Source organism: Miscanthus floridulus, chromosome 12 (genome assembly GCF_019320115.1).
Source record: "Miscanthus floridulus cultivar M001 chromosome 12, ASM1932011v1, whole genome shotgun sequence".
Taxonomy (NCBI): Eukaryota; Viridiplantae; Streptophyta; class Magnoliopsida; order Poales; family Poaceae; genus Miscanthus; species Miscanthus floridulus.
This window is the reverse complement of record NC_089591.1, coordinates 32612279-32620800: the sequence shown is the minus strand read 5'-3', so window position 1 is coordinate 32620800 and position 8522 is coordinate 32612279. Positions and strand designations below refer to the sequence as shown.

The following is an 8522-nucleotide window of genomic DNA, read 5'->3' as shown; positions in this document are numbered from 1 at the left end:
GGGACGCGCTGGTCGCGGGGGTGGGCCACCGGTGGGCGTGGCTGGGGGCGCGCGGGGCCGGCTAGGGATGCGCTGGCCGCGGGGCTGGGCAACCGGCGAGCGTGACCGGGGGCGCGAGGGGCCGGCCGGGGACGCGCTAGCCGCGGGGCTAGGCAACAGGTGGGGTGTGGCCGGGGGCGCGCGGGGCCAGCCGGGACGCGCTGGCCGCGGGGTGGGCCACCGGCGGGCATGGCCGGGGGGCACGCGGGGCCGGCCGGGGACGCGCTCAGCCGCGGGGTGGGCCACCAACGGCGTGGCCGGGGGCGCGCGGGGCCGGCAGGGGACGCGTTGGCCGCGGGGTGGGCCACCGGCGGGCGTGGCCGGGGTGCGGCGGCGGTGCCCGACCACCAGGCAAGGCGGGAGACGACGCGGCCCCGACGACGACGCGCTCGACGGGCCGGGCTGCTGCTCCGGCGGTGCGGGGACGGGGCGGGGGAGAGCTACGGCAGCGCGTTGATGGGGCGGGGGCGGGGGAGAGGCTGCGGCGGCGAGAGGAAGGGGATGCGGGGCGCGCGGGTGAGAGGAAAGGCTGAGTGGGCTGTGAGTGGTCTATGTGGACTGGGCCTTTACCGAGGGCCCAGATCCGGGCTCTCGGCAAAGTTTTTTTTATTTTTTATTTAAAAACTCTTTGCCGAGAGCCCTTTGAGGCTCTCGGCAAATACAAAAAAAATATTTGTTTTTTTCCCAATTTTTTCTAGTGGCTAACAATAATATTTAAAAGACATATTTAAAATTTAGAGCTTTTTTTATTTTATTAGCTATATTTAATAAGTTTATTTCATTTACTTGAATTCTTCCCGGTAATTCAAATTCGAACGGCAGGTGCATCGAATATTGGAATTGAGTGATTCAAAAAATCATATTCATGGTATTGCATGTGGTGTGAGACCGTATCCATTGACAGATGCCAAATTTGGCGCATCGTTTTCACGGAACACGGCGAGGAACTTGCGTGTAAAGTATTTTTAAATTATATAAAATGGAAACGAAGTCCGAAATTCACGAAACTTGTGGTGTCATTTCATCGCATGTATAGGCTGTGATAAAAAATTAAGTGGGTTTCGAGCAAGTTGCGACGTCCGATGCCTAAAACCCAGACGTCTCAGAGAAGCAAAAAAAAGCAAAAAAAAAATTATTTTGCCGAGGGCACAGAAACGACACTCGGCAAAGTAATTCTTTGCCGAGGGCCAAATTCTGACCCTCGGCAAAACCGACGGCAGGTGAAGGCCGTGTGCCTGCCGTCACAGGTTTACCGACGGCCATGTTTTGCCGAGAGCCGGACCTCGGCAAAGATAAACTTTTGCCAACGGCCTTTCTTTGCCGACGGCCGGACCCTCGGCAAAGGGCCCGGTTGCCGAGAGAAATTCTTTGCCGACGGCCTACCGTTGCCGAGGGCCAACTCTCGGCAAACCTTTCTTTGCCGAGAGCCCGACATTTGGCTCTCGGCAAACACGCTGGCTCTTGGCAACGAGCCTGTTTCCGGTAGTGGCACACATCTGGCGGATGTGCAGATTTCCTGCTTCTCAGAGATGCTGACTTTAGAAGGATTAGAAGGTCTCGTGCCTACGCTCAAGTTTGGTTCGGAGATGGAATCTACGCTGTACTACGCCAACTTTGATGATGCTCGTGAAGGAGGAATCTTCACTCGATAGACTTCCGCTAGATTAACTCGGTAATAGGTGTGTTCCCCAGTGATGTAACACATTGTATTCTTGAAATCTTACGATGTATGACTGTGACATCGACTGAGATATGGTAATATGATGGAATCAGTTCTTGGTTTTATCATATTAAAATTTATTCTGTGGATTTAGGAAAATTGAGGATGTTTCACTCGAGATTAATCTAAAATTAGTAGTATCCTAATTAGGAACTGGTGATCTGTATCTTAGAATTGCTATTCGTGTAGGAGCATGGCTTGGATAGATATATATATGGCTCTCGTCAGAACATTCGAACAAATACATGTTTATATAGACAATTTAAAATATCAAAGATAGCTCTCACTGTGCTGGACCACCATTATATTAGTACAATTTAAATTGACAAAAGGACATACTATTCGAGAAAGAAACAAATAGGACATACGTTTACGAACTGACTGAAAAGGAAACAAAATGATATAAAATCTGCACGAAGAACGAACAACCTTTGGATTAGGTACGGTGGAAGTGGCAGGAGAGCATCCAAGAGCATCGAACCCAATTGCGACTCTGCTGAGTGCTGATCATTCAAATGTGATGGAGATGGGGCTTCTCACGGTGTGCTCGTCGGACACCCACCGGAGCGCGCCCTGAACCACCTTCGTGTTACCACTCTGCCCTCGCATACCACTCTGCCCTCGCAGCACGGACACTGTGAAGCTCTGCTCCTGGTTCGCCTCCGTGAACCGCAGCGACCTCGGATCGACATGCACCATGCTCGACGGCAGGTCCACATAGGGGTAGAACACAGCCGGCTCCTCGCCGACGTTCCTCACCGTCCGGTGCACCACCGCCACCGGACTGGCCGTAGAGTTCGACGCCTGTGGGAACACGACCGAGATGGAGGGGTAGTTCAGCGCGTGGTCTGGGATCACCCTGATGGCCGAGCAGTCCACAGCGCGCCGCGCGATGACGGACACGTCCCGACTCGCGTAGACGCTGCAGAGAAAGCGCACGAAGTCGTCGGGGGCGATGTCATAGACCAGGCCGGGGTCGACTGCCTTGACTGGATTGACGTGGCCGGCTCCCGTCGCGAAGAAGTCGGCCGGCAGATGTTGCTCGTTCACTATCGGGTTTCCGGAGCGGTCGATGGGGTCAGCTGTTGTCACAATAGCTGACTTGATCGCCGCCGGTGATCAGGACGGGTGCTTGCTCTTGATCAGTGCATGCCGCGACGCCAGCAAGGTGCGGTGCCGACATGAACGTGCCAGATTCGAAGTTGAAGGTCGGTCCGGGATTCGCCGACGAGGATGCAGGCCGACCTGGAACGGCCACGCCGCGAGTACGCTCACGCCGGGGCCCGTGATGTCCGGTTTCAAGATGCCGGGATTGCGCTGGCTCGGCCCGCGCGAGGAGAAGGAAGTGATGGCCAGTGCCGGCGACGTGCCGAGAACCGTGCCTCGAAAGAAGATCTGCGCCGTCGGGTTCGCCGTGGAGTTGATGTACTTCTTGATGGCGACTCCGGCGGCGTAGTTGACATGGGAAGCTGGGAGGGCGTGGGCGTCGGCGAGTGTGCTGTAACCGTCGGGGAACTCGTATGATCATGCCGATGCCTCCGGCTCGTTTCACCTCGGCACCTTTGTCAAGCCTCGCGACGCCGTTGTCACGGTCACAGAGCACGATCTTGCCCTTGACGTCGAAGCCGTCCAGCGAGCCGTTGCCGCAGAACTGGGCGTCAGCTGTCGAGCTGGCACCCGCGTAGACCAGCGGGTAGAAGACGGCCGCCGAGATTTCTTGCTGGTTCACCGACTCCCCATCAAACGAGAGGCCGTTACCGAGACGCACCTGGGAACCGATCAAACGGTCCATGGTTCTCGCCGCGACGGTGAGCATCCACGGCGCGTCGTTGAACAGCAAACGGTCCATGGTTCTCGCCGCGACGGTGAGCATCCACGGCGCGTCGTTGAACAGCGTGCTGGCATTTGGACCGCTGTTGCCAGCTGAGATGCTGACGAAGACACCCTTCTCGACGGCGCCATACGTGCCAATCGCGAGGCTGTCTTGGTAGAACGGTGTGTCCGGCGAGGTATCGCCGAGAGATATGGAGAGAACGTCACAGCCGTCGCCCACGGCCGCGTCGACGCCGGCAAGCATCTCGGCACTGGTGCACTCGTCGCCGCACGACTTGTACATGGCGACGTGAGCGCCAGGGGAAGAGCTCGGGGGTGCCGCCACCTCCAGATCAGCGCTCGAGAGATCAGGCGCCACCGCTGGGCTCTGGCTCGGGCTGAGAGGGAGGCTCAGGAGAGGGAGGGAGACGCGACGCCGCTGTGAGCTAGGGCTCGGGCTCTGGTGAGGGAGAGGGAGAGGGAGGGAGTGGGCTGTCGCTCGGGCACGGGAGGGGAGGCGTGCGCGGGGGGGGGGGGGGGGGGGGGGGGGGGCTTTGAGTCAAACCCTAGGTTCAGGCCTCGGTTCAGGTCTGTTTGGGCCTCGGCCTTTTTTCCGAGGTGGGCAAGTTAGGAGGGCCGCCTCCGAAAATAGGGGTATTTTTTTACCTCGGTTAATAGATTTTAAGATACGGTTATTTTTTAATCACCCGTGTAAATCAATTTTGCGAGGCGGTTGATTGTAACCGTCTCGGTTAATAAAAAATGACCGTCTCGGTTAATCCGAGGCATTAACCGAGGCGGTTCAAAATCCTGCCCACCTCTGAGGCCAATTTCAAAACGCCTCGCAAAATATTTTTGTGTAGTAGTGTATAAAGCAAGGGTAAATACATGTTGTACACAATAGATATAACATAGGGAACATGAGGCTTAAAAGGTTAATACTAGTTTACTGTGATTAGCTTTCAGCGACTCATAATTTAAGTAATTGAGTAGCAACAATTTTAGCATACTGATTTTATATCAATTGTTATTATCACATCAACCTTGCATGCAACACGTAAGTTTTTATTATTCATCTAATATGAACCACCTAAATCTCGTAGCATCCCATGGAAATTCTTTTACTTTCTTTATTTTAAATTATAAATCGTTCTAACTTTTCTAAGTGCATACTCCCTCCGTCGCTAAAATCCTGAATAAATCAATTCCTAGAATCTGTGCAAGTCAAACTATCTTAAGTTTGACTAGCTTTGGATGAAAAAGTAACAACATCTATGCCATAAAATAAGTGTATTATGGGAATATAATTTATGGTATATCTAATGAGATGTCATGAATCTTGACGGTTTTTTCTATAAATTCAGTCAAAGTTTAAAAAGCTTGACTTAGACAGCTATATAAATCTATTTATTCAGGAACAGAGAGATGGACTTTTGCTATACATCTAGATACATATTACGTCTAGATACATAGTAAAACTATATATTTATAAATGCTAGAACAACTTGTAATTTGGAATAAAAAGAGTAGTTATAATGATACCAATAAGCGTATTACATTCTCAATTCAACAAACCTGTTGTATGTGACTCAATCAGAGAAAATTTGCACGAACTATACCCCAAGTGAAAGTTGACTGAGCTCCTTTACGAACTATCAAAGGTGATGGAGAGGGGGCTTCTCACGGTGTGCTTGTCAGATACCCATAGGAGCGCACCCTGCACCACCTCTGCTTTCCTACTTTGTCCGCGCCACACGGACAGAGTGAAGCTCTGCTCCTGGTTGGCCTGCGTGAACTGCAGCGAGCTTGGCATGACGTTACTTGCACGACCCCCGACGGCAAGCTGACGGTGGGGTAGTACACCGCCGGAGCCTCCCCGACATTCTTCACCGTGCGTCTAACCACCACCGGGCCAGCCGTGGAATTCCACGCCGGCGCGACCGTGATCGAGATGGACGGATAATTCAGACCGTGGTCTGGGATCACCGTCACAGCCGAGCAGTCCACGGCGCGCCGCTGCGATCACGGACACGTCTCGGCTCGCGTAGACACTGCAGAGAAAGCCGACGTAGTCGGCGGGGGCGATGTCGTAGACCAGGCCAGGGTCGACGGCCTTGACCGGATTGACGTGGCCGGCGCCCGTTGAGTAGAAGTCGGCCGGGAGATGTTGCTCGTTTAGTATCGGGTTCCCGGAGCGGTCGATGGGTTCGGCGGTTGTCACGATAGCAGACCTGATCGCCGCCGGTGACCAGTCCGGGTGCTTGCTCTTGATCAGCGCCGCGACGCCACCGAGGTGCGGAGTTGACATGGACGTCCCAGATGCAAAGTTGAAGGTCGGTCCGGGATTCACCGGAGACGACGACGGAGGGCCGACCTGGAACGGCCATGCTGCAAGTATGCTCACGCCGGGGCCCGTGATGTCTGGTTTCAAAATGCCGGGATTGTAGAGGCTGGGCCCGCGTGAGGAGAAGAAAGCCATAGCTGGGGCCGGCGACGTGCCGAGAACCGTGCCCCGAAAGAAGATCTGCGCCGTCGGGTTCGCCGTGGAGTTGATGTACTTCTTGATGGCGACTCCTTCAGCGTAGCTTACATGCGAAGCCGGGAGGACGTGGGCGTCGGCGAGTGTGTTGTAACCTTCGGTGAACACGTTGGCCATGATCATGCCGATGCCTCCTGCTCGTTTCACCTCGGTACCTTTGTCAACCCTCCGGACGCCATTGCCTTCGTCACAGAGTACGATCTTGCCCTTGACGTCGAAGCCGTTCAGCGAGCCGTTGACGCAGAACTGCGCGTCGGCTGTCGAGCTGGCTCCCGCGTAGACCAACGGGGAGAAGACGGCCGCCGAGATTTCTGGCTGGTACACCGACTCTCCGTCAAACGAGAGAGACGCACCTGGGCACCGATCAAACGGTCCACGGTGCTCGCCGCGACGGTGAGCATCCACGGCGCGTCGTTGGACAGCGTGCTGGCATTTGGACCGTTGTTGCCGGCTCCAATGCTGACGAAGACACCCTTCTCGACGGCGCCAAACGTGCCAATGGCGAGGCTGTTTTGATAGTACGGCATGGCCGGCCTGATGGCGAGGGATATGGTGAGGATGTCACAGCCATCGCCCACAGCCGCGTCGATGCCGGCAAGCATGTCGGCCTCGGTGCACTCGTCACCGCACACCTTGTACATAGCAACGTGAGCGCGGGGAGCTATCCCTGAAGCGGTGCCGCGGCCCTGGCCTAGCACCTGGGCTCCGTGAACGACCGCCCCCGCCGCGGTGCTCGACGTGTGCGTGCCGTGGCCGTTGTTGTCGAGCGGTGAGGGGTCGGACTCGAAAGACCGCGCGCCTATGAGCTTGTTGTTGCACGCCGAGCCGTTGAAGTCGCAGCGCCCCTTCCACTTTGCCGGCGGCGGCGGCATGCCGTCGCCGCTGTACGATGGGTGGTAAGGAAATACACCGCTGTCGATCACGCCGATGATGACGCCGTCCCCAAACCCAGAAGCAGTGTGGTTTATGGCGCTCACGCCCTCCTGTGGCACGTCCAGCCCGAGGAACCGAGGCGTGTGCGTCGTCAGCAGCTGATAAGCCACGTTCGGCTGCGCCGCGAGGAAGCCTGGCGTGCGGGACAGCACGTCGAGCTCCCGCTGCGTGAGCCGGGCGGCAAAGCCGCTGGCGACGTGGTGGTAGGCGTGGACAAGCCGATCGTCCTCCGGGAGGAACGACCTGTACCACGCCGTCCGGTCGTCTGGCGTGGCGAGCACGTGCTCCTCCTGCGGCTGTACGATGAACGTGCGAAGCTCGTCATCGCCGGTCGTTGTCAACTCCTCGGCAACGAATGAAGTAGCAAGGAGAACACAGGGAATAAGAATGCCGAGCAAGGACAGCTTGAAGTAGAAGCTTTCCATTGCTGCCGGCTTGCTCTAATGTAGTTTGCATGTGCATCCATGGCGTCCTTTTATACAAGATAAGATTAACGTGCGCGTAGGCAGTTTTTCCGATCACCATTCGTGTTTGCAGATATAAGGACATTTGCTAAATTTCAGGTGTCTAAATTTTAGTTTCCTTTCAGACGACGATTATTGCATATATTTTATACTAAAATTACAGTTTTAGTTTGTTGCAATTTTTGTAGATGCCATCTGTAATTTTTGGTTCTGAGAATAAAAAAATCCATTAGACAAAACCATAAATCTGATATGTATGGCACAAAGACAATTTAATATTTTCTATAATCAGACAAGGACCAAAATTTTATATGTTACGACATAAAGACAATTAAAAAAAATCTTAATACTGACAATTTACTTGTAGTATAAGAGTGTTGCCTAAAATTATGTTAAAATTCAGGTACCTGAAATATATAGAAGTGGCAAATAAAATTGACTACGAGGCCGGTGATTTTGTTGTGTGGCAGTGGCAAAGAGAGCACTTGGAGCCGTGCCACCGATTGTGGGAGATGTTCCCAAGGACGGCAAGACTGAGTCTACGATACTACGGAGACTTACCAGGACGACAACAACAAACATACATGGGAAAGCATATGGTGCTTCAACTAAGCATCAACGTTTTCCTCCGATGCGATACAGAAGAGGTTCTACAAACAATTAATATATTTTGACGTCCACAATCATCAAAATATATAAGGTGACAGATTGACCTAATGTTTCTATGCAAATTACTAGTTCAAAGTGAATTTCCCTATTGTTAATATCATGCCTGTGCTTTGTTTTTTCCCCTTGGAATGGCTTAGCCAAGTTTGCATTAGCTTTGTCACCCATTTCGGCCATTCCAAATATTCGGCAAGCCCTTATAGCTTCTAGTCAATATCCTTTATATGCACCCGTTTCCAATCCTATACTGAAATGTGGACTGCCAAAATCTTCACCGCAAATTTACCTAGGCAAATTCTATGGCTCTAATAGATTTTATATATAGCCATGTTTTTTTTTTTGGGGGGGG

At 53.5% G+C, this 8522-nt stretch overlaps 2 pseudogenes; both read right to left on the bottom strand.

The window, feature by feature from the left end:
- Window positions 1–2125: 2125 nt before the first annotated feature.
- On the bottom strand, window positions 2126–3882 carry LOC136495295 (subtilisin-like protease 4; annotated as a pseudogene).
- A 1334-nt stretch (window positions 3883–5216) lies between these two features.
- Window positions 5217–7468, bottom strand: LOC136495678 (subtilisin-like protease 4; annotated as a pseudogene).
- Between the last annotated feature and the right edge of the window lie 1054 nt (window positions 7469–8522).